Raw genomic sequence first — 22094 nt, 5'->3', positions numbered from 1 at the left:
TGCATATGGGAGAGGTATTTGAAAAAGCTGTTTTATTTTATGGTTAGTTTACCAGAAGTAAACATATAGGTTTTGTTTTTGCTGTTATTAATTGTTTCTGTAGCATTAAATATGAAAGTGCTCATAAATTCTATGTGTACACTTTGATGAATGTACCCATGTAACAAGTACCCAGAACAAAAATAGAAAATTACCAGCATCCCTGTCGTTACCCATTACACCTCTTAAAAAGGTAAACATTATTGGACTTCAATTGCTGTAGATTAGCTTTGTGGTTCTTGAATTTCACATTAGAATAATCATATAGTATATAATATTTGGAATCTGGCTTCTTTTATTCAACGTCATATTTGTGAGATTCAACCATACAGTTTTATATAACAATAAGTTGATCATTCAATTTCTCCTATGTATAACTATACCACCACTTATTCATTTTAATGTTGAACAAAAATTGAATTTTTAAAGTGTATAGCTGTTGTAAATAGTGTTGCTATAAATATTTTGTATATGAGTTTTGATCACCATATGTGGACTTTCTTAGGCATTTAATTTTTTAAAAAAGAGCTCCTACAAACCTAGAAAACCATTCATTGTTCCTAGACGTGTACTTGGCTGGGAATCTCAAGTCACTGCGCACAAGCAAAGATTTTGTGTGTAATGGCCTATTTTTTTTTTTTTTGGTCATGGATTTGTTCATGTCCAAATTACAAATTCTTCCTGGAAGCACTTCAACTTCTTATGTAAAGCTGCATTATTTTCCATATCCTTCCGTTTTCCCTGGAAAATGGCAAAAATAAATTTTACTTAGTATAAAAACAGCCATTAAGTGAAGTTTTTGACACGTCAAAATCAATACGTTTAAGAGTAGTTTGAAGAACATTTGGAGACAAAACAGCAAAGAGTTAATAGTCACTTTCTTTAATTGCTATACTAAGCAACCAAAAACAAAATTTAACTCCAAGGTAGTTTTTATAAAAGAGATTGTAACCTTCAGTAGTAATCCTTGCATTTATCTCTTTCTGTTTAGTTTTACCTGACCTTTTACATGAGCTACTCTTTCTTCAAGGTCTTCTCAGGAAAGAACTTTTACATTGTAAAGTCATCATTATATATATATAAAAGCCCTAAGGACTCCACCAAAATACTGTTAGAATTAATAAACAAATTCAGGAAAGTTGCAAGATATAAAGTCAACATACAAAAATCAGGAGCATTTCAACAATGAACTATTTGAAAAAGAAACCTGTAAAACAATCCCATTTAAAATGGTTAAGAAAAATTTAAATACTTTAGGAATAAATTTAACCAAGAAAGTGAAAGCTCTGTATGCTAACAACTGTAAGACACTGATGAACAAAAATGAAGAAGTCACAGATAAACGGAAAGAAATCTCATGATCCTGAATTTAAAAAATTAGTATTGTTAAAATATCTATACCACCCAAAGCAATATACGTATTGATTGTAACACCTATGAAAATTTCAATGACATATTTCACAGAAAAATGACATATTTCAATGACATATTTCACAAAAATAGAAAACAATTCTAGAATTTATATGTAATACAAAAGACCTGAAATAGCCAAATCAATCTTGTCCAAAAAGAACAAAGCTGAAAATACCATACTACCTTACTTCGAAATATACTACAAAGTTTCATTGATCAAAACATCATGGTACTGACATAAAAATAGACACATAGACTAATAGAGCAGAATTGAGAAGCCAGAAATAAATTAATCTGCTTACAGTCAATTGATTTTTGACAAAGTTTTCTAGAACACACAATGGGGAAACGACAGTCTCTTTAATAAATGGTATTGGAACAACTGAATATCTGCATTGGAAAGTTTAATAAAAAGCCTCATGTCACACCATATACAAAACTTAATTCATAATCAACTTAAAAGTTAAACGTAAGACCTGAAACAGTAAAACTACTAGAACAAAGCATAAAGGAAATGCTCCATGACATTAGTCTGGGCAGTGATTTTTTTGGAGATACGAACTGAAATGTATGGGAAAGAAAAGCAGAAATGGATAAATGGGATTACATCAAACTAAAAAGCTTCTGCAGAGAAAAAGGAAACAATTGACAGAGAAAAGATACAATCTATGGAATCAGAGACTGATGCTATTCACACATCCCAAGGCCATATCAAAGGCTTATTAATTAATTGCATAATTAAGGTCCATAGGGGCAGCTAGAAAGGCCTCCAAAATGGCACTTCCAAAATGGCTTGAGAGACCAAAATAAAGGAGACTGGCTGGGGTTTTTAATTGTGATTAGAAGTTGACATCTGGGTGAGGATTTACACACATGGGCAGGGGCTGACATGGTCTGAATTTCTCACTGTTGTAAAAGTGGACATTACCCTGGCTTTTTCATCAGCTTGCCCAGATGTGAGTCACAAGGGGAAGGAGGAGATGGGAGGTTTAAAATATGCCAGCAGCCAAAATTTTAAAAATGGAGTCAGACGACATATTACATGCACATACTGTAAGCCGGGCATACTCAGTCACTTAGGATATATAAATGGACAAAACAGACACCTAACATTACTGAGATATCAATTCTATTTAGGGAAGACAGAAAATGCACAACACATATAATACATGAGTGAAGCAAATAGTATGAGAGATTCAGATGCGTCATGTGGAAAATAAAAGAGTAGACTAGAGGAAGGAGGTTCAGAGATGCAGAGTATGGGGAAGAGTGCAGTTTTAAATAGGATGCTTAGGTTGGGCCTCTGAGAAGGTGATGTTAAGCAAGTACTTGAAGCAGGTGAAGATGTTAGCCATATAGAACCCTGAAGGTAGAAGGGACAGCCACTGAAAAGACCCTAAGGAAGTAAGATATCTGTTGGAATGTCTGAGAAACTGCAAGGAGGCAGGTGTGAGGGAGGGCAGTGAGGGAGGGGAGGAGGAACAGGAGGAGATGAAGTCATAGAGGTGAAAGGGACACAGACTATAAAAGGTATTACAGACTATTCTAAGAAATTACAGTGAAATGGGGAACAGTGAGAGAGGTTGACCATAGGTGTGGCATGATCTAATTTATCTTATAAAGAGACCCCTTTGGGTGCTGCATTGAAGACAGTAGAAGGGAAAGGGGAAACCCTTCAAGTTAGGAGGCTGCAATTAGGAGGCTATTATTGTAATCAAGGTGACAAATGATTTTGACTAAGACCAGAGTGTAAAGAATAGTAGATGGATTTTAACATATATTTTGAAAGTAAAGTCAACAGGATTTACTGTCAGATTGGATGTGAATGTGAAATGAAGGTAGGGGTCAAGGAAGACTCCAATGCTTTTGGCTTAGGCAACTATGGGCACGCGGTGCAGGTGAAACAGGTTTTTTATAAAATCATATGAATTAAGCCAAATTTCTGCCTTCCAGCACTCTATTCAAGGCACAATTCTATAAAAGATTATAATGGTATTATAGGTAAGGAGGAAACATACCTTAAAATATAAATAAGCAATGAATTAAGACACAATTGAGGCAAAATAGGTAATGATTCAGTGTATAAACACTAGGGTCAAATTCTTGGTTTCAAATCCAGACTCTGCCTCTATATTGCAAAGTGATTTTCAGCAAATCAGTCACTTTTTTTCATGCCCACATTTCCTCTTATGCAAAAATGAAAATAAGCATATATATGTATTATGGATAGGATGTTGGAGTGTAGAGACCATGGACTTTAGATTTTAAGTTAATTTGAGTCCTTGCTAAATTCCTTAATAAATTATAATACTGGCCGGGCGCGGTGGCTCACGCCTGTAATCCCAGCACTTTGGGAGGCCGAGGCGGGCGGATCACAAGGTCAGGAGATCGAGACCACGGTGAAACCCCGTCTCTACTAAAAATACAAAAAATTAGCCGGGCGCGGTTGTGGGCGCCTGTAGTCCCAGCTACTCGGGAGGCTGAGGCAGGAGAATGGCGTGAACCCGGGAGGCGGAGCTTGCAGTGAGCCGAGATCGCGCCACTGCACTCCAGCCTGGGCGACAGAGCGAGACTCCGTCTCAAAAAAAAATAAAAAATAAAAAATAAAAATAAATAAATAAATAAATAAATTATAATACTATCTCCAACTATTTAATCTCAATTTTCTTTCTCTGAAAAGCAAGAAAAATAATACCTAACTTGTGTACTTGGCAAGGGTTAAAAAGTTCTATGTTTGGCACAAATTAGATATCAATTTATTGAAAACAAATTATTACTTGCCATTTTTCTTCATTGAAATATTTATTTTTCCTCTTCAAAATGACTTAAATAAGCTTACAGATTTCTATTCCATCTCCTTTTTTTCTTACTTCTATTAACAAATGTACATAGCACAGAATGGTCTTCAGAAAGCAGCATTATCCTTGAGATAGTGGAAAGATGGTAAAATAGAAACTAACTGTCTAAACTACCCTTTCTTTGTTTCTGCTTCAAAACAGCCTAATAATGATACCATCTCAACTAGGAAATGTTATGCATTAGATAGAGTTTATGTTTACTTTTCTTCCTAACACTTATTCTACCATGTTTCTACTTTCTGTCACTTTTTCCATCCCTAACAAACTCTCGACCTGTAATCTTCAAAATGGCCTAAGTAAATATTAATTCACATGTAGTGGATTAAATCACAGTGAATATGCAACACTCATCAGTTCATTCCCCATGTATTGAAGGCCTTTGCAAATGAAATGGTGAAAACTTAACTGTGTAAGCTGAGGCTACCTTCTGTGTGGAGTACTATTAGACTAGTCTAATAGTACTAACAACATAGCCATACATTGTGGTTGAAGTCCCTGGTTTAAAGATGCTTCTAACACTAAAAAGGGAGCATTTTATTTCAGGACGTTGATATATATGTCAAATTTTCAGCTGCAAACTATGATAAAATTCATATTCAACCATGTTCTCTATGCGGGCATCTAATATTAAGCATTAACGTGTGTAAACATATTTCTAAAATACATTTGAAAATATATATACATAATAGTTAGCCATAGTCACAATAAGGTATTAGGTTATACAACCAATCTTCTGAAGTCGCACATTTTTTAATGTTCCAACAACCTTATAAGAAAAGGTTTGATGCTAACCACTGAACATCTCTGTGGTAAAGATTCATGTTTTGCATCAGCTCTTTTGCATCTTGAGGGGTGTGCACACACCAGTTAGAGAGATAAAGCACTGAAATTGTTGCCTTCTGTCTTTCTTTTAAATGTGAAATTACCTCTAAAATACTGTTTATTACCTGCATATTTTCTTTGCCTATTTTTCAAATGGGGCAACAGGAAGACTTAAATCTCCCTAAATTTATAAAAGAAATTTATCTTCGGTGAAATGCTCATTGTGCAAATACAGCAACAAAGGATTTTAGACAATCACTGTATTTTTATGCTAAACAAATAAGCAACCACCTAATATGAAAAACAACCAAAAACAAAAACAAAAACAAAATAAGCTTCTGGTAACCTCTATAAGAAACTTTTATTATTCAGAATATTTTATTTATTATTTGCAGGTCATTCTGGTATCCATCATTCATTCATTTTTCATCAAAACTTGACTGCCCACATACCATATTTTAGGTACTAGAAAGTTGAAGATGGATATGGACCCTGTTTTCTAAGCACTGGCACTTTACTTTTTTTTTTTTTTTTTTTTTTTGAGATGGAGTCTCACTCTCTCTCCCAGACTGGAGGGCAGTGGTGCTATCTCTGCTCATTTCAACTTCTGCGTTCTGGGTTCAAGCAATTCTCATGCCTCAGCCTCCCGAATAGCTGAGATTACAGATGCATGCCACCACGCCCGGCTAGATTTTTGTATTTTTAGTAGAGAAGGGACACAGATTATAAAGCGTATTACAGACTATTGCAAGAAATTACAGTGAGATGGAGAGCAGTGAGAGAGGTTAAGCATAGGTGTGGCATGTTGGCCAGGCAGGTCTCGAACTTCTGACCTCAGGTGATCTGCCCACCTCAGCCTCCTAATGTGCTGGGATCACAGGTGTGAGCCACTGTGGCTGGCCGATACTCTACTCTTGTCACTAATTTTTTGAAACAATTGGGATTAAAAATTACGGATGTCTGTTCCATTAGATGTCACTGTTACATAGCTTTGTGCTTAATCCAAGCCTCAAAGCTTCTTTGGTATGTATTGTGCAACAAGATAAATAAGTAAATAAACAAATAAATGAAATATATAATTCCTGCCCTAAAGTTGCTTAAAATTTCATAAATGTATGGATGCAAGGCTCTGAGAAAAGTCTTATTAGAAAATAAACAGTTACCAAATAGTATATTAATAGGCAACAGGAAAAATACCCTACTTTACTGAAATTTTTTTTCCACCTTGATTTGGTCATTCATTAATTCATTTACTAAGCCAAATATTAGGCTCATATTGTGGTCTAAGGGATGTATTTCACATTGGAGTATAGAAATAAATGAGGTTTTATTTATTACTATATAGCAAAGGTTGTTGATAATTAAATAATAACTCTGCAATATGATAAACATGAGAGAGAAGTACAGACAAATGTATCAGATTTTAGGAGAAAGAATAATTCCATCTAAAGTATCCTATGAGATTTAATATAGGGTACTTTGAAGGACAAGTAGCAGGGACAGGACTAGGGTGAAGGAATTGAGGCATTATCCTTGAGTGCAAAATTTAAGGTGGTCCCAAAAATCATTAAGTAAGATGAATAATATTTTAGTAAGATATTTGTAAAAACCAAGTTGGCAAACTATGGACCATGGGCTAGCCACGTATTTTTGTAAATAAAGTTTTATTGGGCTTTCACCAAATGAGGATATGGAGGTAAAGGTTTTCTAGGAGAGGAAATAGCATGAGAAAACACGTGCAGTTTTGAAAATGATATGTGACATATCTAAGAATAACAACTAGCCTTGTGAGATTTTAAAGAATACTTGAATGGAAGTGGCTTTGTTTTGTTTTAATGTGGTGTTTTGGATTATAGAGTCACTTTATCTTCTTTTAAAGTTTCCATTTTGCAGGAAGTAATTAATTAAATGTATTGACTTTGAACTGCTTGTGATTTGTTTGAAGACCTGATAGACGTGTAATAATATCTCTTAAATTGAATCTTTTCCTTACCATTTTAAGAAAGCTAGAAGGAACAAGCAATAGAGAGGGCAGGGAGATATTGAAAAAGAATGTAGAAAAAAAAAGGTAAGGACTTAGAAACACATTTTCTTTTATTTATTTATTTATTTTATTTTTTTATTATACTTTAAGTTCTAGGGTACATGTGCATAACGTGCAGGTTTGTTACATATGTATACTTGTGCCATGTTGGTGTGCTGCACCCATCAACTCGTCAGCACCCATCAACTCGTCATTTACATCAGGTATAACTCCCAGTGCCATCCCTCCCCCCTCCCCCCTCCCCATGATAGGCCCCGGTGTGTGATGTTCCCCTTCCCAAGTCCAAGTGCTCTCATTGTTCAGATCCCTCCAATGAGTGAGAACATGCGGTGTTTGGTTTTCTGTTCTTGCGATAGTTTGCTGAGAATGATGGTTTCCAGCTGCATCCATGTCCCTACAAAGGACACAAACTCATCCTTTTTTATGGCTGCATAGTATTCCATGGTGTATATGTGCCGCATTTTCTTAAACCAGTCTGTCACTGATGGACATTTGGGTTGATTCCAAGTCTTTGCTATTGTGAATAGTGCCACAATAAACATACGTGTGCATGGAAACACATTTTCTTCTATGCAATGTTGCTGGTCTGTTATATGTGAAACAAGAATAGGTGTAAATAAGTAGAAGATTTATCGAACCTATATATGTACAGAGTAGTAAGGTAGTATGTAATAAATGCAAAACTACATGGGAAACATTTGTTTTCTTTTAAAAAATAAAATTCTATATACACTTTAAAACAAAATACCTATATTATTCCATGATTTTATACATCGAATAAAGGCATATACTGTGGAAAAGTGGAGAGTATTGAAAAGGAGAAATAAAACATATATACAACAATAAGAAAAACAGACACAGATATGTTCAAAAGGACAATGCTTACCAAAAGCGGTATACCTAGTTGTATACCATATGAGGATCACAATGAGAGTTTTCCTATTTTATGTAAATGATATCATACACATGTATATTTGAACTGCACATACATCAAGATATGATTACATCTGTACTCAATTTTCAGCTTATTATTGGTTCTTCCATAAAGCTCACCATTAAACATCAAGGTCAAAAATGAATTCATTCATAATGTAGGAATCTCATGGACCCAGGGAAAAACCATTAAGTACATAAGGGCATGACAGCCTAAAATCCAGCTGGGTCACCACTTAATGACCGTGTCCTAAAGAACTCTAAGGATGTGTAGACTTCCCATCTGGCAACCTAGATCACAGATGCAATGCTGAATTAGAGTGGGGTGGGTCATGCATCTCAACTTACCTATTGTGTAGCTTTTGCTAAGTCTGCCTATGGTTAATATGCTTTTCTTTAAAATAGAAGTAATTCTTACAAACAACTTCAAAGCAATATCAAAGACACTAATGAATAAACTAGTAATTACCAAGCCCCATTATGTGCTGCCTCCATTCCCAGGAATTTACAACCAAAAAGTACATTGTCATCAAGTATAGCATCAAAACATAAAGTAGAATCAAATCAGGATAGCTCTTTTGCCCCCAGGTTCATCATTATTTTTCATCCCAGTCTTGACTGAGCAACCACTAAATATGAACCACCAAACTGAGAGAGGTGGAATAACAAAGTGAAAGGTGCCTAGAGCAATAAACAGATTTTAATTCTTTTTTTTTTAAGCCTCCATCTCTCTAGTGTCGGTTTGTGATAGATGGTTTGAGAGAAGACATCACAAAACTCAGTGACATAAACAAAAATGTGATGCTCAGTACCTGAACACATGTACTTGGCAGGGCCTTTCTCAATGAGAGCTTAGAGTACTTCTCAGAAATATGGCAATAGGTCACTTGGACAGAGTGGTCACTGTGTCTGTGCCTCGTGGCAATGTTCATTTTTCTTCACTTACGTAGAAGCTATCTGCCCTGGCTAATTATTTTCAGAGCCTGAATATCCATATAAACACTTTTGCCATAATGATTACAAAATTCCCTTAGCAGTTTATATTTTCCATATTCAGTTATATTTATTACCTTATGCCATGACAGCCTTATCATATCAGGAAGTTATCCACAATGATGATTGCAAACAAACTGACATGTCCAAAATGAAAGAAAAATAAATAAATATTGTTATGTCATTAGCAGGAAGTGAAAAACTTTCAGGTTCTAAGCACAGTCTGGCCAAACTATATTCAGCCAAGAATTATTCACTGCTTTGTATGCTGCTACTCTCATAACCTCTGGACTTTATCATGCCCTCCTCTCTCTGGACTTTATCATGCCCTCCTCTCTACTGCCTTAACTATGCCCCTCTCTTAAGATGCACAAATTGTGTGTGTGTGTGTGTGTGTGTGTATATATATATATGAAACTAATATATATATATGATATATATATGATATATTTTAGTTTATTCCTTCTTCAGTCAACTTCTCAAAAATGCTTGTACTAGTCTTTCCTGTTCAACCCTTTCACTTCTTCTGAACTCTTCCTTAAGTTTTGACCAAATCAAACTGATCGAATCTATTTTTGGACAAATTTTTTACTTTAGGAATTTCTTTCTGACCTACTGTGTTTCCTTACGAATTCTGAATCCAGGTATTAATAAAGTTCCTGTCACTTTCTTGGGTTTATCACGCAGACTAGTGTCAACCTAAGTATCTGTCACAGAATTTGAAAAGCTGTGAGTCTACTCAGACCTGCATTTAAAATGTTATGTAACACAGATGGTATTAACCAGTGCATCTTAGCATCTGCGTCAGGGTACACTGTGGGCCAAAATGCCCAATTCAGAGGTTCCAGGAACTGGAGAAGAAAGGCATCAGAGTTCATATTATCTATTCTTGAAGAACTATTAATTTTCTCATTCATTCATTTCATTTTAATGTATTCATTTTAGTTATTGTTTCTCAGCCTGCTCATTTCTCTCTATAGAGTCTTAGAGCTGATGCATTATACAGCATTCTTTCCAAGCCAAAGGAAAATCATTTAGTAAGGCTCTTTGCCCCAATAGTAAACAAAATTAAATTTACTCTGCACTCTCACCCATGGGAGATTGAGGTGCCCAAAATAAAAGGAGATAGTCTGACAAAATCTGGGTACAAAGAACCTGATGCTAATTAAGGTAACAAATCACATAGTTGAATGTCATTTTTTTCAGGTAACCCCAGGTATACTGAATATACTTTCAGGACAAAATCCTGAAAGAAATAAAAGTATGTAAATAATTCCAGTCATACAAAATCAATGACACAGAAACTATTTAAAAATCAAAGTTAATAATAAGGGAGCTTTTCAAAAAATCTTAAAGGTTACTTTTATTTTACAAAATATATAATTATTATAAATCTGGATTATGTTACATACTGAACATGCACTTTAGAAGTGTAGGGAAAATATGGCTTCTGGAGAGAGGCCTGCGACCTAACACCAACTCTGATAAGACAAGGGAAATAAAATCTACAAATCACACTATGAAGAATTTAAAATAATGTAGAGTTCTCATCCTTGTTGGGTTGCACGAAATGACCAAAATATCCTAGCAAGCTTTTCAAATGTCATTGTGTTATAGGTTATCTGTCAGCATTTGGTGTATAATCAACAACCCTCAAACATAGTGGCTTAAAACAATCACTTATTTAACTCAAAGTTCTGGTAGGCAGTTCTTCTGGTCTGGCCAAGCTTACCTGATCTGAATATAGCTAGTCAGTGAGTCTATAGGAAGCTGGTGTGCTTTCTAGGGCTGGAAGATTTCAAATGCCTCCCATATGGGGCAGTTAGCTGATCATCAGCCAGGGCAGCAAAGGGAATTGGACCTTGTGTTTTCAATTGTCTAGTAGGGTAGCCTCTATTTATTCATGTGGTAGCATTTTTTTTTCAACACCAGCATAAAAGGAAATTATAAAACCTTTTGCTGTTTAGGCTTAAAACTGACACAATCTCACTATTGCCAGTGATCATAACAATTCTCAAGGAACGCCTATGTATGCTCACTGATTACCATCACTGCTCCCTGACTGCATTCTTGACATCCTCCCAGTCTCAAGCAATTCTCTCACCTCAGCCCCCTGAGTAGCTGGGACTACATGTTTGTGCCACCATGACCAGCTAATTTTTTTTTTTTTTTTAATGTAGAGACTGGGGTCTCCTTACATTGCCAAGCCTGGTCTTGAACTTCCTAAATTCAAGTAATCTATCAGCCCCAGCCTCCCAAAGTGCTAGGATTACAGGGAGGCTTCCTTTCAATAATCTACCACCTAGAGGATAGTAAAATAGAGCTCAAAATATCATAAGGTAAAATAAAAAGAAAAGCAGAAAAACTCATCTGTTTACAAAACTATTTACTCTTAAGAAAGATTTAGAATAACAGATAACTTTGAACTTAAAGCATAGCTTAGCTATTGTTATGACTATTAAGAAACTCATGAGTATAACAGTTCTTTGTAAGTTGTATAGCAATCACCAACAGTAAGCTGGAATTATTATCATGTAAAAATCGGTAATGTAGCACAGCCACTTCCATGGCAATACCAAATAAATGAGGTACATAATATGTACATCTAACATACACCATATTCTGTGGTTTATACTGACTCTGAAATGGTAAACAAAACAATCTCAGTTTCCATCCTCATGAACTACACAGACTAATGGGTGAGACAGATAAAAAAAGAGATAAATACTTATCTACCACCACCAATGACAGTATGATGAAAATAAAGGGTTCAGGTGTAGAAACTGAAAGGAAGGGGATCATGCCTGTTGACATAAGATGCTCAAGATGACATCTGTGAGGAAACTTCATGGTAGCCAAGGCTTAAATAAGGATCACAAATGTAATTAATCCTACATTAAAACATTATGTTCATGTGAATATTAGACTTACAGGTACCCACAGAGATTATCTAGTCAACTCCCTTACTTTATGGAAAAAAATAATTAGAATTCACAAAGGAAAAATTATTCATTCAAGTCTTACCAAGTATTTGGGGAAGATTTGTGGCCAGATCTAATTCAGTATGTGCCTTTACACAACTATGTATTTTTTTTCAAGCTTTTTCTTTTTTAATTTCCAGCTTTTATTTTAAGTTCTTGGGTACATGTGCAGGATGTGCAAGTTTGTTACATAGGTAAACATGTGCCATGGTGGTTTGCTGCATAGACAATGCCAGCACCCAGGTACTAAGCACAGTGTCCATTAGCTATTCTTCCTGATGCTCTCCCTCCTTCCACCCCAACCCTCTGACAGGCCCCACTGTGTGTTGTCCTCCCTGCCACCACCATGTATCCATGTGTTCTCATCATTCAGCTCCGACTTACAAGTGAGAATACACAGTATTTGGTTTTCTGTTCCTGTGTTAGTTTGCTAAGGATAACGGCCTCCAGCTCCATCCATGTCCCTGCAAAGGACAGGATCACGTTCCTTTTTATGGCTGAATAGTATTCCATGGTGTATATGTACCACATTTTCTTTCTTCAGTCTATCACTGATGGGCATTTAGGTTGATTCTATGTCTTTTCTATTGTGAATAGTGCTGCAATGAACATATGTGTGCATGTATCTTTATAGCAGAATTATTTATATTCCTTTGGGTATATACCCAGTAATGGAATTGCTGGGTCAAATGGTATTTCTGCCTCTAGATCTTTAAAGAATCTCTACACTGTCTTCCACAATGGTTGAATTAATGTACACTTCCACCGACAGTGTATAAGCATTCTTTGTCTCCACTGTCGTTTTTTGATTATTTGGTAATAGCCATTCTGATCAGTGTGAGATGGTATCTCATTATAGTTTTGATTTGCATTTTTCTAATGATCAGTGATGTTGGGCTTTTTTTCATATGTCTGTTGGTCTCACACATGTCTTCTTTTGAAAAGTGTCTGTTCATGTCCTTTGCCCACTTTTAAATGGAGTTGATTGTTTTTTACTGAAGGAACATACCTCAATAAGAGAGATGTATGACAAACCCACAACGAATATCATACTGAATGGGCAAAAGCTGGAAGCATTCCCATTGAAAACTGGCACAAGATAAGGCTGCCCTCTCTTACCACTCATAGTCAACATAGTATTGGAAGTTCTGGCCAGGACAATCAGGCAAGATAAATAAATAAAATGTAATCAAATAGGAAGAGAGAAAGTCAAACTATCTTTGCAGATGACATGATTCTGTATCTAGAAAACCACATCATCTCAGCCCAAAAGCTTCTTAAGCCGAAAAGCAACTTCATCAAAGTCTAAAGATACAAAATTAACGTGCAAAAATTGTTAGCATTCCTGCACATCAACAACAGGCAAGTTGAGAGCCAAATCACAAAGGAACTCCCATTCACAATTGCCACAAAAAGAATAAAATACCTAGGAGTACAACTGACAAGGGAAGTGAAGGACCTCTTCAAGTAGAACTACAAACCACTCCTCAAAGAAATCAGAGAGGATGCAAACAAATGGAAAAACATTCCATGCTCATGGATAGGAAGAATTAATATTGTGAAAATGGCCAGACTGCCCATAGCAATTTATAGATTCAAAACTACTCCCATTAAAGTACCACTGACATTCTTCACAGAATTAGAAAAAAACTATTTTAAAATTCTCATGGAGATCCTCCCCACACCCGCCGCCAAAAAAAAAGACGGAATAGCCAAGGTAATCATAAGCAAAAAGAACAAAGCTTGAGGTACCATGCTACTCAACTTCGAACTATACTACAGGGCTACACTAACCAAAACAGTACAAGAGCAGACACACAGACCAATGGAACAGAATAGAGAATCCAGAAATAAAACTGCACACCTACAAACCTGACAAAAACAAGCAATGGGGAAAGGATTTCCTATTTAGTAAATGGTGTTGGGATAACTGGTTAGCCATATGCAGGAAATTAAAACTGGACCCCTTCCTTATGCCATATACAAAATTAACTCAAGATGGATTAAAGACTTAAATGTAAAACTCAAAACTATAAAAATCCCAGAAGAAAACCTAGGCAATACCATTCAGAACATAGTCATGGGCAAAAACTTTATGGCAAAAATAACAAAAGTAATTGCAACAAAAGCAAAAATTTACATATGAGATCTAATTAAACTAAAGAACTTCTGCACAGCAAAAGACACTATCAACAGAGTACATAGATAACCTACAGAATGAGAGAAAAATTTTGCAATCTATCTATTGGAAGGTCTTATATCCAGTATCTATCAAGAACTTAAACAAATGTATTATACAGAAACAAACAAACAATGCCCCCCCGTGCATTCTCACACTTTGTTTTCAAACACAGTTCTGCAAATGTTTTGGTATCCACTTGTGAGTTCAAGAAATCTTGATACAACAGTAAGGACTATTGATTTTAGGGATGTTGCAGCCAATATCCCTCTTGGGACAAGAGCAGGCTGATAACATGTGGTAGGGAAGTTTCAGAAAAGCACAGTACTGAAATGATTTGGATCTAAGAGTCATTTTGACCTGGTTTAATCCAGCTCTGTTACTTAATAGCTGTGTGGTCCCAGGCCTCTTTGTGCTTCAGTTTTCTTATCTGTAAAATGCTAATAAAAGTGTTGATACTTAATTCATATAATTGATTCAAGTATTAAATGTGTTAGTGACTGCAAAGCACTTAGAACAGCTCATGGCATTTAGTATAGCCTCAATAAATGTCTGCAATTATTACACGAATATTTATTCATGAGGCTTGGGGCTGGACCCTACCACCTTTTCATAACAAGCTTACTGGGCCTGGGCTGGTGGGTAGAGGGAAATAAATGAACTAATGGAGAGATTAAAATTGAAAAAGTTCTGTCATTCCAAATAATAGAATAGAATAAATTGCCAAACATTTTCTCTTTGATATTCAGGGAGAACAAGTGTAATTAAAAATAATGATAGCACTCAAAATGCTTCTGTTTCACAATTTTCTAGTTGAAAGTTCAGGAGTTGGGGATAAGAATTATGCTAATGAAGATTCTTCATTTTTTTTCCATTTCCCCACTGTCCCATCCTGTTTACTCTTCTGATTGCTGCAGGACATTCAGTGTGAGAATAATAAATCTATAGATAAACTGCTGACAAACCATTGATTTCAAAGCTCTTTAAGAACTGAGTGATTGATGCCTGTCATTAACTCACAACCTGATCACAATAAGGACGTTTTGACTGCCATATGGAGCGTGGGTGGGGCTCAACAAATCCTCCCCACAGCACATACACTCAGAAGCTGCAAATGCCCTTCATGTATGCGAATGTTTGGGAGCTGTCACAAGTACATATTCAGATGTTATACTATTTTAGATTTATGTTAATATGCTACAGGGTTAACATGAGAAGTCAGGAAGTGTCATTTATATATGACTTTGGTAACAACTTCTATCACCCCACCACACGTCTTGTCACATTCCATGCTGTTCTGGAAGTGGCTTATGTTGTCACCTGATCTTAACACTCCAAATTACCATCAGATTCCTCTTGTAGCATCCCCAACATCCCTTAATTTCTGAGTTGTGCAGTCCACGTCTGGTTAATCATAACATATATCTTCAAAAGCCTCGAGTCTATTTTGATTACCATCTGCTGCATATTTAAATGTCATTCCGGTAATGGAGTGGCCAGACTGACATGTGTTATACTCAAACCTTCATGTCAAAGTGCAGAAGCTAGTTTTGATAAACTTAATTGAAAAGCATTCTTTTAAAGGGACATTACCCTTGACTACATATATGCATCATTTTAATTAGCATCTCTCTTTGTTCTTTTTAGTAGTTTTTATTTCTTCTTGAAACTCTTAAATCAACCATGCTCTCTTTATGAAATGTCTAGAGAGAAAAGATCTACAGTGGTAACATAAGCGGTCATCTGTTACCCCTGAAAGTTATGGAAGCATTATAGAAATGTAGAAAGCTTGAAAGGCTGGAAAATGAGATGCTTGAAGAAGACATCGAGACTTTCTACATTTATTTATCTCTTCACCCCCTAAAACACACAAAATTTCAGGTTCATTTAGTTATTTGACATTGCAGTGTGTGGAGGAGAGGGAGATCCATTTTTTCTCTACAATATTCTCATATTAAAGGTATCACCTCTCACAGCTTGAATGGCTATTGTATCTACAGTAAAACAGTAATTATTATCATGGTTATTTATGCACTGTGTCCCAGACTCTATTATACTTGCCATTGCTATTCTCATCAGCATCAACCTGGGAAATAGAAAGCACATAAACATGAGCTCCCCTGATCATCCTCCCCTAGGTTTCATTTAGGTACTATGAGGTATAGAGTGCTGTGATGAGCCCAGGAGATCATATAGGAGGATACACAATCACTTCTATTCTTAAAGAATTCCTATCCTAACTGAAAGGAGAAAATCAGTTCAAACACATTGAAAACAACAAAAGCTGCTCAGTGAGCATTCAATCAGAAAACATTTATGAGTTTTATAATAGAGAATAAATAACAGATGAATAAATAACAGATATATAAATGGAGAACCTCCTCTAGCATCCCATCATGCGTACTCTCAAAGGTTACTTTTATGGTTTTTCAATATCTCTATAATTCATATATATATGAATATATATATATATATATATATATATATATATATATAGAGAGAGAGAGAGAGAGAGAGAGAGAGAGAGAGACTATTATGTGCTAGATCTCTGTGAAGAGTTCAGCTCTTTCCACCTTATGAGGAACCCTTTCCTGAAGGTGAAGTCACTCAGATCCTAGAACATGCTAAGCTTACCTAACAGGGACTGTCAATGACTCTCTTTTTTCATGAAGTACAGAGCACCAAGAATAATTTGCCTCAAACAATAATTTCCTTGGCCTCAAAAGATACTCTCACTATATGAAAATATGTGACTTAGTTGAAGTGAGAATTGAATATGATACATTTTTACAAATGACTTATGTCATTTCCCGATTTTTACTTTTTTATCCCTTGATGTCTCTTCAAATGCTAATCCTTTAAGTCATAAAAGCTGGATTTCTATGTTCAAGGGCATATACAGCTACTCAGAATTCCCAGTGTGATGGAAAATAATTTTGATATGCTGCCTCGACTCTTATTTCAAAGAAAGAGTAGAAATATATTTTTGGCCTGTATTCAATCCCTGTGGCCTTGTCCATGCTGATAGGTTTGTGTTCCAAATTTTTCGATTGGCCTCCTCTACCAGGATAGACAGCTGAGATTGAATTTGCTGGAAAGTTAGGTTAGTTTATTTGAGAGTGAAAATAATAAGGAAAGATTCAATGATCACATTTTTGTATTTTAAAATTTAAATTTTCTGCTGCCTTTTTGGAATTGGGGTAACTCCAGAGCTGAAATTTTCACAATGCATTTAAATGCCTATCTAGACATTAGCAACATATTAGAACAAGGCTCATGAGATGACTACTATTGGATAGAGCGATCACCTACAGAAGCATGACATAGAAGCCAAATCAAATCCTTTTCGAAATAAAGAGGTATGTTAACTAAAAATAAACATCCAAATTGTCATTTAGGAATACATTTAAAGAGTATAAATGAAGTAGGATTTTCTTGTAAATGTGATGCTTTGCCAAAGTTCTAATCATAAACCCAAAACTGCCAGATTTATTTAAAATAAGTCCGGGTAAGTGAGTGAGGTTTAGCTTCAAAAGTATTGTGTTTTGAATTTATTATAATTAACCTCATTTTGTCATTTGTGTGACATATTTTCCCAAAGGATATCAAGATATTAAAGCAAAACTTAGGAGTAATGGGGAAACAGCATGATAATTGGTGTTAAATAGATCATTTATAAACATTTTCTACAACAGTAGCTCATCTCTCTCCAACTGAATTCCTTTTTTCTTTACTCCCAAATGATGCCAATTATCTAAAAATTTGAATAATAATTTGTTAAGTTTCATTTGTCAGCTTATTAACTCAGTTCATCATCTCGTTTCCAATCCCTTTATCTCATAGTTATATTCAGCAATAATTTTAATTATAATATTGTTATAGCCTGTGAAGGTATTTATCAATGACCATTACTAAGTGGAATCTAAATACTAATTTGGCTTTTACAGATTCTTTAAATAGAATTTTGTCTTTTCTGTTCTCTTTTTAGCTTCTCAGAGGAAGTACATTTTTTTCTCATCTTGGTACTGATATCAAATTACTGTATCAATATATATGGCTTTTCTATGAGATTTGGGAGAAAGTTTAGGGTCTTACTTTGCCTGTAATCCTTCTGATCACATTTCTGACATTTCTCTTAGAGTTTGGCTTTGCCTATAAAGAGTAATATTCTGTGTTTACAAAACATCTTTCCTCCAGAGGCTATTATTTAAAAAGATGTTTACTTCTCCCCAGTGACCTCTTATAGGTTTGTTTCTCAGGTAAACATATTTTTGAATGATTATTTGATTTCTATTTTTGAAAATAAGTGAATTTTTATTCAGTGCATTATATAGTAACAAAAAGTGATAGAAATGTAAAAATTCATTTGCCAAAGAATATGTGAACAGTATGGTCATTTTTCTGTTTCTACAGCAGGCCTATGGAAACATAACCTCATTTATCTACTTGGAATAAAAGCTTGGCTAGCCTACATAGGCTTTTTTGGTGTCCTAACATTTATAGTCTATACAGATAATGAATGTTTTTTTGAGTGCCTAGGTGATAACCACTAATTCCCAGGTTACAAGTTCATCTGTACAGTACCATGTACCCCGGAAATGCCTATCAGTCCTGATTTCAAATATTCAGCCGCATCATATCCTTGGCTTCAATTATACTTTATAAACATATTTACTTGCTTTGGAGTTGGAAAAGAATATAGTCACAATGCAAGTGACTTTAAACTTCCAGTATTCAAAGGTTAAGGTTTCTAGGAAAAAAACTTATACATTGTTGTCTTGAAAAATCATAAGCAAGTTGAAAAAACTTCTCACTTACAGTTTTAATTTTGGCTACTGTGTGTTTTTGGTTCTCAAAGGCATATTTCAAAGGAAGCTGGGATCGTGTGAAATACCCATGGCAGCTGTGGATGCCAACATAGGTCTAGTCATGGCACTAGAATGTACAGGGAGCATATTTGGAACACTTATTCTTCATTGGCTGCATGTTGGCAGTATCTTTTAGTGTAAGGCTGAGGATGAGTCTGATTGGGAAGAATTCTTATTATGCAGATGAGGAAATAAACATTAGAGAGAATGTGATAGAGTTAAGATTTTAATCCAGATTTATGTGGCTTTAGAATTAGGACAATTATTCCTATACTTTAATGCCTCTTTTATCAGTTTCCTAGGGATGCTGTAACGAAGTACTAAAAATTTGATAACTTAAAAGAGCAAAAATTTATTGTCTTGCAGTTTTACATGCTAGAAGTCTGAAATCAAGGTGTTTGCTCAGCTGTGCTTTCTCCAAAACCTGTAGGGGTCAGTCTTTCTTTGACTCTTCTGACTTCCGGTTTTTGTCAGCAATTCCTGGACTTTTTGGGTTATAGATGCAGCACTTCAATTTAAGTGACCAGAGTTTATTTATTTTTTAATCCTCCAAGGCACTTAATCTAAAACAAATTAGATGCTCCATACATACTTATGTGTTTGAATTGAATTGCATTACATTGAATTTCACAGAGGAACAAAGTAGAACAATAGAACATTATGTAGGGATGCCCCATTGACTTCTGCAGATGTATCCATTGGCTGTAATTTCTTGATACAACACGTCTTCGAAAGTCTGGCTGAGTCTGTGATGAACAGGGAGTAATGCTATGTCTTCTACACTGAGCTAGAGGAAAATGTTGGCTATACAGTTTCATGAGATTAAGACAGTCCACTTGGCTCATCCCGGAGAAATCTTCAGTCAAGATTTACTTAGAAATGAAATTAAAATGCAGCATTAGTCTCAGTTCTCCCAAGAAACAGAATATATACACTCACACAATATGAAGAGATTCTCAAGAATTGGTTTATGTGCTACTAAAGGCTAAGAAGTCTCATGATCTGTTGTCTGTGAGCTGCAGACTCAGGAGACCTGGTATGCTAGGTACAGTCTGAGTTTAAAGGTTTAAGAACCAGAAAAACCTAAAGTGTAAGCTCCAGTGGGAGTACAGCAGATCTATGTCCCAGCTCAAAAAGAGTCATTCTTCCTTCTGTTTTTTGTTTTATTCACATTCTCAAAATATTGGATTGGGCCAACCCCCATTAGAAAGGCCAATCTACTATACTCCATTTCCCAATTCAAAAAATTAATCTCATCCAGGAATACTTTCACAGGCACACTGAGAAATAATGTTTAATCAAAATATCTGGGCATCCCGTGGTGCAGTCATGTTGAACATAAAATTAACCATTACAAATGCTTTTCCTGAATGTTAGCGAGAATGATTTTTACATATTTAAATGTTCTTTAAGAGGCACATTTCCCCTTCCATGATCGCACCCTACCCTCAATTGCCTAGACCAGTTGTAGGTGATTAGTGTTAGTGGAGGTGAAGGCAGAGAACCCGGTGTTGTCAAAAGAGGAAGCAATTCTGATGGTGAATAGCAGTTTTCCCTAAATCATCTGTAATGATCACTGCACACCTCCCCATTTTCTTTCTCTTTATGTCCCCAAGGTTCCAAACTTGGCTTAGAATTTTATTTCAGAAGTAAATGAGAGTTATAAGCAACATATCATAATCAAAAAAGCTGAAAACTATGAATTTATACAAACTCATATTAGAATCCCAGGTTTACTTCTTATATCCTAGGAAGTCTGAGGACTTGACCTCTACAAGCCATCAAGTTTCACTTGTAATTTGAGGAAATTAATGCATTACACAAGGGTTATTTTGAGAAATAATTGAGATAATACAATCACGTATGCTTAGCATCACACAGCTAATGGGCAGTAGAGCTAAAATTTGAAATCAGGGATTTGTTAATTACTTAGCCCATGGGCTAAAACAAGGGCCAGCAAACCATAGCTTGCTGATCAAAGTCAACCTTCTACCTGCCTTTAGAAATAAAGTTTTATTACAATCATGCCTATCTTTAAAAGGGCATTACTTATATGTCTTTCACAATGGCAGAGCTGAATAGGTATAGTAGAGACAAAAATCTAAAATATTTACCATAGTCATATCTTGTTTTATTGCACTTTGCTATATGACACTTCACAGATATTGTATCACTTACAAAGTGAAGATATGTGACAATCCTGCATCAGGTAAGTCTATTACTGCAATTTTTTTTAACAGCATGTGCTCGCTTTGTGCCTCTGTAACACATTGTGGTAATTCTCACTATATTTCAAGCTTTTTCATTATTATTATATCTGTTATGGTGATCTGTGATCAGTGATCTTTGAAGTTACTATTGTAATTATTTGGAGCAACACAAATCACACATATATAAGAAATCAAACTAATTGATAAATCTTGTGTGTGTTCTGACTGCTCCACTGACCAGCTACTTCCCCATCTCTCTCCCTGTCCTCAAGCTTCCCTATTCCTTGATACATAACAACATTGAAATTAGGCCAATTAGTAGCCCTACAATGGCCTGTAAGTATTCAAGTAAAAGAAAGAATCAGGTGTATCTTACTTTAAATCAAAAGCTAGAAATGATTAAGCTTTATTATGAGAAAGGCATGTTGAAAGCCAAGATAGGCCAAAAGCTAGGTCTCCTTTGCCAAACAATTAGCCAAGTTGTAAATGCAAAGGAAACATTCTTGAAGGAAATTGAAAGTGCTACTCCAGTGAACACACAAATGATAAAAAAGTGAAACAACCTTATTGCTGATGTGGAGAAAATTTGAGAGGTCTGGATCAAAGATCAAACCAGCCACAGCATTTCCTTAAGCCAAAGTCTATTCCCTAGCAAGGCCTCAACTGTCTTCAATTCTATGAAGGCTAAGAGAGGTGAGAGAGTTGCAGAAGAAAAGCCTGAAGCTAGCAGAGGTTGGTTCATGAGGTTTAAGAA

This window comes from Macaca mulatta, chromosome 4 (assembly GCF_049350105.2).
Source record: "Macaca mulatta isolate MMU2019108-1 chromosome 4, T2T-MMU8v2.0, whole genome shotgun sequence".
In the NCBI taxonomy this organism is placed as follows: domain Eukaryota; kingdom Metazoa; phylum Chordata; class Mammalia; order Primates; family Cercopithecidae; genus Macaca; species Macaca mulatta.
The sequence above is the reverse complement of the archived record's forward strand: the minus strand, read 5'-3'. Positions refer to the sequence as shown.